At 37.0% G+C, this 10,284-nt stretch overlaps 1 pseudogene; it reads right to left on the bottom strand.

Annotated features, from left to right (window-relative positions):
- Window positions 1–4,676: 4,676 nt before the first annotated feature.
- Window positions 4,677–4,795, bottom strand: LOC112477733 (annotated as a pseudogene).
- Between the last annotated feature and the right edge of the window lie 5,489 nt (window positions 4,796–10,284).

The following is a 10,284-nucleotide window of genomic DNA, read 5'->3' as shown; positions in this document are numbered from 1 at the left end:
AGTTTCTAATTAACTTCCTGAAGAGAAGAAATTTTATCTGAGAGTTCAGAGAGTTTAAAATTGTATTAACTTCCCGAAAAGAAGACGTTTATCTCTCCTTTTAGAAACTTCTATTTTCCAATCCCATTTATTCAGTTCAGTTTTAGAGCCACCTTTTTCCAATTGAGTGTGCCAAAAAATTAATTTAGAGGTATCAAAAGAGCCCCATTTCTACCATCTTAAGCTGATACAATTTTTAGTTAACTCTCCCCATTTCTGTGGATACTTACATTTGCCTTGATTGGAAAATAGCACGTTGTCTAGGTTCTTGATGTCTCAAACAAAGAATTGAACAAGACACCAAAATACAGCAGAAAAGAAAAATTTTATTAGAAATGATAGTACACTTTCAGACATGAAGTGGGCCTGAGCAAGAGAAGCATTGTTCAAAAGTCGAGGCTCTATACAAATTGTACAGAAAGCCTGCAGGAGCATTATGGGAGACTGACAGTCATGGGGCTTGCCAGCCTTGGAGGCAAGATTTCCCATTTAATTTTAGTTTTTCTTTAAGCCAATTTAAAAAGGCTGACATTAAAAGCAGTCAAATAAGAACAGCTCAAATAAAGTAGAGACCCACTACCTAAAGCAGGTAGGTGTGGGATTCTAAGAAAATACTCATCCAGTTCACCTGATGCAAAGCAGGGAGCTAATGGAGCATGATGGGCCTCTGCTGGTACCTAGCACCAGGTCCAAGTCAGCAAGGTGGTCCAAGGTGGGCTTCTTCGGAATCTTGCCGGATTTACCAAGTAAATGTTGACATAAGAAACTCCCAAACCTGTAGAAAAATTTTATGAGTTTATTAGAGTTTATTTGAGCCAAAGAGAGGATACACCTGGAAGCAAGATCTCCACAGACCGAGAAAAATGCTACCAGAATGACAGTTTGCAGTTTTTTTTATGCATTTGGAATTAAGGAGGGAATGTAAGATAGATTATGTGAAAGTGGGAGATAGCAAGATAGAGATTGGATTAGAGGATAGCTAAGATTATATTCTCTCTTGAGGGCATTTATGTTTCAAAGATGTGTTAACTGAGATGCACAGAAATGATGCTTAAGGCAAAAATAACTTTTTACTGGGGAAGTTATAGGTCTGAGGTGTGACTACCCACCTTGACCTGACCAGTTAGGAATTTATGATCAGATCACTCTGTGAGGTTACTTTCTGTTAGATTTGTTACAGCACCCCTTTTTTCATCCACATTATAATTCTACCAGGGATATTTCCTTAAAAACTCTCAGACATGGCCGCGATTAATAAGGAATCTCTTTCCTTTCCTCAGTGGTCTGGGTCGCGGTTCATAGAATAAATGTGCATGCATATTTGTCAAGTATTTCTGATAATGATGAAAAAGTAAGCTATCTAAATATTCATCAATAGAGGAATTATGAAGTATCTTATTGTACACCCATATTGTGGAGGATAAACCATTGAAAGTACATTTACTGAGATTTTAATGAAAAGAGAAAATGCTCACAAGTTTATGTTAAATGAAAAAAGCAGTATACGAGTGGTATAAAATTATCTCAACCACGCAAAATATGTATTTATAAAAATATTGGAATAAATAAAACACACCAAAAAGCAAACAAGTGGTAACTTTTAGATTGAGGGATTGTGATTTTTTATTTTCTTCTTTATACTTTTATTTTCCAAATTTTCTACAATATGCACTATTACCATTATAATAAAAAACAAGAAGACATTTAAAAAAATTCCAAGGTGGTAGCATATTTCTATATTGGTTATATATGAATTGATTCATGTGTGCAGGGAGAAAGAAGTCATATGGCATAGATATTATATTCTATTTTCAGTTCCTCTAAGCAGGGATAAAATGGCACTTTCTAGAAAGGATTTGTGCAGCTTACATTACTTTAAATTGTATCATTTTACTATAGTATTTAGAGAACTCCAGTGTGTGGGTTAAACAAAAGTCATGTTTTTATATTGGTATATGAAATGACACAAATCTCTAGTCCCTTGGGAGAATATGCAATTTGTAATGCCTATTATTTTTATGTTATTAAACCCATCTCTGTTAATAAGATCTATAATTATTAAGTAGAAAGCATAATGAAGTTGGCTGATTGCAAAGGGAGGAAAAGCCAAGTATTTCAAACCCCCTGACATTTTCTGGTGACAGCCATTGACTAGAGCACTGTTATTTTAAAGTAATTTTACTGAGAAAGGAGTATGTTTACAGAACATTAATTGAAGAGTTTATATTGCTTAAGAGCTTTAAATTTCTGAATATGAACGCTGATTTCTCTCACTGTCATTCCCTCTCTGCCCACTCCCTCCTTCCCTTCCTGCGTCCCTCCCCCTCTCTCTCTATTCAGAATTTTGATGTGAGGATAGGATAAAGCAGGGATCCATAGCCTTAAATAAAAGCCTAAGATTGGACTTGACAGTCTTGCGTCTGGAGACCCCTGCACCATGCCTCCCCTCAGGAGAACCCTTTAAAAGGGCTTTGTTTGATTTACAGGAGGTTTTTTGCTGGGTATGACTTCCTCACATTAAATAAATGATATCCCATTGCGAGGCATTCCAAAGGATTTGAGGAATAAACATAAAACAGCGGTCATATTTATGGAGATACACATGAGAGGCGTGAGGGACATAGCCATGAAATATATGTGTTACTATGATTCATACATACATAAATATGTGTGCGTATATGTATATATGTATACATATATACACATACACATGCACACATATATGTATATATACACATACACATACACATGTATGCGTATATATACATATATACACATACACATATATACACACATACACACATACACATACATATGTACATATGTATACATGCACATATATACACATACATATGTATATATGTGTATACACACACATATGTATGTGTATATATACATGTGTATATATACATATATACACATATACATGTATACACATATATACATATATGTACATATATACACATATACACATACATGCACACATATATATGTATGAATTCCTTTCCATCAAGGTATTATTTTGAAAAAAACCCCAAAACAGTTGGTTTTTAAGTTCTGCCACTGTGTTACTAAGCTAGTATCTCTTAGCGTCAAACCCATGCGTCTATGTTCATTCTGTTTTGTGATGCTGCGAGTCTGCAAACCACTTTTCTCCTTAACTTACTGGTTCCTTCAGGCTCTGCCCATCGGGCACTAGAGGGAGACTGTGAGGCTGGAGGAGGATGAGACGTTCTCTTTCCTGGTAGCTTCCCGTTTTTGTCAGTGTCACCTTAGCAACCCTACTTCACTCCAGCAGCAGCAGCTCTTTCTAGAAGCAGCAGTTGATTTCAGTTTATAAATTTTCGAAACCTTGGGGAACCAGCCTTATCATACACTTTCAGAGACAAGACCTCAGTGAACAGGGACACTCCCTCCCTTCCTTACAGGTCTGGTTCCCAGTTCCCTTGGGACTTCCCCCAAGTTTCTGAAGCACCTGTATTGTCTGAACAGCTGCCCCTCCTCAGAGGTATGAATCCCGGTTTGTGGGACCCATTCTGCGAGTTTCTGAGTTTAAATAATAATCTGGCTTTTCCTTAGTTCCTCAGTCGTAGGGGTGGTAGCTACATACTGTGTGTGCCATCTCTGTGATACCGACTCTTCCTTTTCTGCTTTTTTGGTTCTCCAGGATTTGTCTAGCATTCCTTTATGTTACATGTTCTCTGTTAAAATAACTGGTGTGATTTCTGTCTTCTTTCTGAATCCTGACCGATATAGCTTCCTAAAACAATAAGATTGGGTCAATGTTAATCCTCATAAAATGCATTGGGCTGGTTGCTGATTACTTCCTGCAGATAAAAAAAAAAAAAAGCTTCCTTATTTCTATCTCAGAAGACTTTTCTTAAAGTCTAATTGACTAGGCTATATATAAACTAATTTCAAAAATACACATATTAATAAACTATGTAGAAGCTGATTTTAAAAATGTATTTTTTCTCCTTGCTTTCATAAAAGCTTTTCATAGAAATTTTCATTCCTGTAAATGATGTGATGCATCCAGACATTCCATAAGAATCCAATGATGTGTTAAAAAGCACATAATGTATAAACACAATCTCATTGGCTCGATATTTAAAATAGAGGCAAAAATTTAAAAAATATATTTATTAATAAAAAGTAACAAATAATAAATCTATTCTGTGTTAACATAAAATTTTTAATGAAAAATAACTATGTTTTCCAAAACATAAAATATTTAGTCAGAAGAGTGGCAATATTTTAAAATTTTGTACATCTTTTTAATATCTGGCTTAAAAGAAGACAGCTAATTTCTCATATACACCTTGCATTCATTCTGTTGAGATAAGTTGTTTTGTGAAATATGTGGAAAAAATAGCCTCCCATAGATAGGTAGTTTGAAATGGAAACAGTATTTTAATAGTCTTTGCAAATACATTGATATTTTTCTTTATTATTACACAAAAATTTGACAAGTGATAATTTCTTTGCTTTTTAAGTGATGGTTTCTTAAAAGTTAGTTGCAATGTTCAATCTGAACACATCAATAGACAATTTTTTTTTAAGGCAAGGCAACCCTTGGTTCACAGATTGTAGGGACCTTGTCAGTTTACAGTCCCTTATTTTAAAATTTTTTTTTATTCCTACAGCACCTGGTCTTCCTAGGTGGTCTCCCATCCAAGTACTAACCAGGCCTGACCCTGCTTAGCTTCCGAGATCAGACAGGATCGGGCTTGTTTAGGGTAGCATGGCCATAGACTTCAATAGACAATTTTTTAACAGATATCTTGAAATATAACTGACATACAGTAAGTCACACATATTTGAAATGTACCATTTAATGAGTTTCGACATATGGAAACATTCATGTATACATTACAAAAGTCAAGATAATAAACATTTTTATTACCCTCAAAAGTTTCCTTATGCCTCATTGTAGTCCATTCTTCCTTTCCATGTCCCCCAAACTGTTCCCAGGCAATCACTGATGTGTTTTCTGTCACTAAAGTTTACTTTGCATTTTTCTATCATAGTGCTGCTCAAAAGAAATATAACATGAACTACAAATGTGAGCCACAGATGTAATTGTAAATTTTCTAGTAGCATATTTCATTTAACACGATATATCAAAATATTATCATTTTGGCATGTAATCAATATAAAATTATTAATAAGATATTGCCATAGACTGAATGTCTGTGTCCCCTCTAAAATTAATTCCCAGCGTGATGAATTTAGAGGTGGGGACTTTGGGAAGTGATTGGGTCATAAGGATGGAGCCCTCATGATGGGATTAATACCCTTATAAAAGAGACCCCGGAGAGCTTCTTTGCCCCTTCCACCATGTGAAGACACAAGAAAATGGACATCTATGAACCAGGAAGCAAGCCTTCTCTAGACATGGAACTTACTGGCAATTTGACCCTGGACTTCCTAGCTTCCAGAACTGTGAGAAATAAATTTCTATTGTTTACAACCCACCCAGTCTATTTTTGTTATAGCAGCCCAAACAGACGAAGACATACTTTATATTCCTTTTTTTAATATTAAGTATTGAATATCTGGTACATATTTCATACTTATAACATGTCTCAATTTGAAGTAGTCACATTTCAAGTGCTCAATAGGCATATGTAGTTAGCGGCTGCAGCATTTGACAGTGCAGGTCTAGAACTGTATCTAAATGAAATGTTAAAGTATTAGTCTCCTTTGACTAGTTTTTTTCACTCAGCATAAGTATGTTGAAATATATTCATGTTGTAGTGTGATCAGTAGTTTGTTCCTTTTAATTGTTGAGTAGTATTCCATTGCTTGAATATGACACAATTTGTTTATCCTTTCCCTTGCTGATGGACATTTGTTCCCTGCCCTTCAAGGTTTTGGCTATTGTAAATAAGCCTGCTATGAATATTCATGTTCGAGTCTTTGTGTGGACATGTATTTTCATTTCTCTGGGGAAATACCTAGGAGTGGGATAACTGGGTCACACAGTATATGTTAAATTTTTCATAAAATTGGCAAACTGTTTTCCACAGTGGCTGTATCATTTAACTTTCCATCAGTAATTTGTGACAGTTCCATCTTCCAATGCCTGTTATTGTCAGTCTTTTAATGTTAGGCATTCTACTAGATGTGTAGTGATACCTTATTGTGGTTTTAATTTTCATTTTCATAATGGCCAATTATGTTAAGCATCTTTTTCTTAGATCTTTTTTGGTGATGTATCTGTGTAAATCATTTGCTCACTTTTACCATGTAACTTGCCTTATTATTATTATGAGAGCTATTTATATATTCTAGATATCAGTCTTTTGTCAAATATGTGTTTTGCATATATTTTCTCCCAATCTATAGGTTGCTTTTTTATTTTTTTGATATTCTGAAGAGCAAAAGATTTAAATTTTGATAAATTTATTAATTTTTTAACAGTTTGTGCTTTTTCTATTATGTCTTCTTTAAGAATTCTTTACAAACCCAGGGTCTTTAAATTCTCCTATATATTCCTTTAGAAATTTTATGGTTTTGACTCTTACATTTAAGATAAGGATATAGTTTGAGTTAATGTTTGTATCTATTATGAGATAAAATTGACTTTTTTTTTAAATGACTATCCAATAGTTCCAGAATCATTTGCTGAAAGATTATCTTTACCGCATAAATTGCTTTGGCATCTTTGTTTAACAATATCGGATACAGAGAATTCTGGGAAACATGGCAGAGTGAGAGACGTCCTCAGATCGCTCCCCTTGAAGGAACAATAAGCTGAACATCTAAAATTCAACAAAAAACACCCAAACTGCACACCAGCACATCTATCTGAGCATGAGAGCTACCACAGGTCAGAAACCCAGGTGTCTGGCGGTGGACTGGGAGAAATAAAGAAGTTGCCTCTTACAGCCACTAGAGCTCCTTGCAGAAGGAGAGGGAGGGGTGAAGGTGCAGTGACTTCCCTGATCAGCCCTTCCTGGAAGTGCCAGAACTTCTAGCAGCCAGCAGTAGGGCCCAGTCATCAGGGCAGAAAGCAGAGAAGCGGGATGGGACCGCAGAGAAATAATAGTTGATTTTTACTGGCCCTGGGTGCAAAACTGAGGCTGAGCCGCAGCCTTCAACTCCCAACCCAGAGGGTCCTTACCCCCATACCCTCCGAGACCAATCACTGCAGAGTCCCAGGGGAATCTGACCAAATACTGCTGAAACTGTTGCTAACACCGACAGGGACTGAAACTGAGAGTAACAAGTGTGATTAAATATCTACAAGAAAATAAAAAAAGACATTTAGGCTTTATATAAAGCAGGGATCCAAGTGGCTTAGGATCCACCTACTGGAAACCAAAAGAAAAGCACCTTCTTTGCAGCAGTCTAAAGAGAGATCTTTATATAATAAATCTTTCTGGAAAAACATCAGAATACACTTCCATTAATGCCCAGGTGGAGAAATAATCCATTAAACATCATGAACAACCAAGGTGACAAGACATCTCAGAAAGAAAGAAAAATCTCCAGAAAATATGCTTACAGTCTTAGAAATATGCGACTTAAATGACAGAGAATTCAGGATGGTACTTCTGAAAACATATTGGATACAGACTTCTGGTCAAGATGGCATAGTAGGTAGACACTGTGCTTGCCTCCTCTCGTGACCACATAAAAGTTACAACTAAACTGCAAAATAGCCAACATTGGAAGTCACCTGAAGTCTGGCTGAACAGAAGTCCTACAGCTGGGGATTTACAGAGGAGACCACCTCAAGACTGATAGGAGGAGCAGAGGTGTGAAACAGGCTGGTCCTACAAATACAGTAGCAGTTGAGAATTGGGAGGGATATCTTGGCTGCGGAGGTCCTTCCAGAGGAGCAAGGGGGCCTGGCCCCACAACAAACTTCTCAGCCCAGGGTTCCAGTAACAGTAAGAGAAGTCCCCACAATCTCTGGCAGTGAAAACCAGTGGAGATTGTGGATGAGAGAGACAGAGGGTTGTTGGGAATTGTAAATGTTCCTCTTAAAGGGCTCATGTGCAGACTTACTTGGTGACAGACTTACTTGCTCTGGGCTCCAACACTGAGGCAGCTGCTTGAAAAGCACCAGTGTCATACAGGAAGGAACTGAATTGTCTATCTTCAGGGAGAGGGCTGGAGGGGGCAGCTGTCTCCCAGGCAAGAGTGCTGGCAGGATCCATTGTTCATTTGTTGAGCCCTCTCCATATCTGAGTCTCCATCAATCTGGTTAACACAGGTCACCCTACCTAGGTGATTCCCTGAGATCCACCTTTTCCAACTTGCAGGCCCACCCAAGCTACCTCAAGTGGTTTTTGCAAAAAATGAGTGGTCTTGGCTTGGCTTCGGACTTTTCTAAAATCTCTTAAAGGTTCACAAAACCCAAACAAGCAGCATCTGGCCTTAGCATGCCCCATATCTCTTGCTGAGCAGCACCAAGTCCAGCACTGGTGGTAGCTGGTTTTGATTCACAACTTGGCCTCTCAAGGCACCACTAAGTCCAGCATGGGTGGCAGCCAACTGTAAATTGCTTGGTGAATCTTGCCAGGTGGCCCTGGGTAGTACACACTGTGGCTGAACTTGGCCTCAGTTAGGGCACTCCCAAGAGGCCCTGGGACCGGCACACCTGATGGCCAGCTTCCACCTGAGCTAGAACACCACCATGGGCTACATCGATGATGACAAACCCAAAGGGCAGACTGGACAGGCACCAGAGCCCTGCTAAAGTGAATCCTGTTCCATAGGGTCAGCCACTCATTGGCCAGTCTTCATGACCAATCAGCTCGAGGGTCAATCCTTTCCATTGACATCCAAACAGCAACCAAGGCTCAACCACAACAAGAGGCCACACACAATCCACACAAGGGACACACCTGGAACACCTGACTCAGGTGACCAGAGAGACTGTGCCACAGGACACCTACTACATAGAGCCACTCTACTAAGACCAGGAGACTTTGGAGCCCTACCTAATACATAGAAACAAAAACAGGGAGGCAGCCGAAATGGGGAGATAAAAAAACATGTCCCAGATGAAAGGACAGAATGAAGCTCCAGAATAAGAACTAAACAAAATGGAGATGAGCAATCTATCAGAAATCTTCTGGATATTTATCTGAAGAAACCCACAACTACTTTGAAGGGACATGTGTATCTATATGTTCATTGCAGCATCTATTTACAAGAAATGGAGGCAAACTGAGTATCCATCAATAGTTGAATGAATAAAGAAGAGATGGTACATATATACAAGAGAATATTACTCAACCATAAAAAAAACTGAAAAAAAATAAAAAAGAAAGAAATCTTGCCATCTGCAACAATATGGATGTATCTAGAGGGTATTACGCTGAGTGTCATATGGTTTCACTTACATATGGAGCCTAAAGAACAAAAGAAACAAACAAAACAAACAAACTCATAGATACAGAGAACATTCTAGAGTTGCCAGGTGGAAGGGGTGTTGGAAAGGTGGGTGAAAAAGGGGAAAGGATTAGGAAACTGGTAGTTACAAAATAGTCATTGGGATGAAAAGTATAGTATAGGAAATATAGTCAGTATAGGGAATATAGTATAGGGAATATTCTAATAACTATGTATATAGTATAGGGGGATTAGGAAACTGGTAGTTACAAAATAGTCATTGGAATGAAAAGTATAGTATAGGGAATATAGTCAGTAATATTCTAATAACTATGTATAATGTCAGATAACCTATTGGGTGATCACTTCGTAAATTATATAAATGTCTAATTTGTACACCTGAAACTAATAAATATTGTATGCAAACTATAATTGAAGAATAAAAAATTATTATTAAAAATATTGGCTATATATGTGTAGAATTATTTCTAGAGCTCTGTTAAGTTCCATTGATCTATATGTCTATCTTTATATCAATGCCACATTATCTTGATTATTTTAGCTTAATAGTAAGTCTTAAAATCAGATAGAAGGTTCTTTAACTTCTTTTTTAAATTGCTTTGACTACATTAGTTTTTTGCATTTCCATATAAATTTTAGAATTAGCTTGTCAAATTTTACAAAATTAAGCCTGTTGGGATTTTGATTGGGATTCCACTGATTCTTTAGATCCATTTGGAGTGATAGCAATAAATGTTCTATACTTCGTTACATTAAAATATATTGGTTACTGTTATATTGTAGTGTGAATGTATTTAACCTGCACATGACTGTGTAACATCATGCATTGGTCGTTTGGAAAATATTCACTGAGTTATGATGATCTTACACATT

Source organism: Pteropus alecto, unplaced genomic scaffold, assembly GCF_000325575.1.
Source record: "Pteropus alecto unplaced genomic scaffold, ASM32557v1 scaffold121, whole genome shotgun sequence".
In the NCBI taxonomy this organism is placed as follows: domain Eukaryota; kingdom Metazoa; phylum Chordata; class Mammalia; order Chiroptera; family Pteropodidae; genus Pteropus; species Pteropus alecto.
This window is presented reverse-complemented; position numbering and strand designations above follow the sequence as displayed.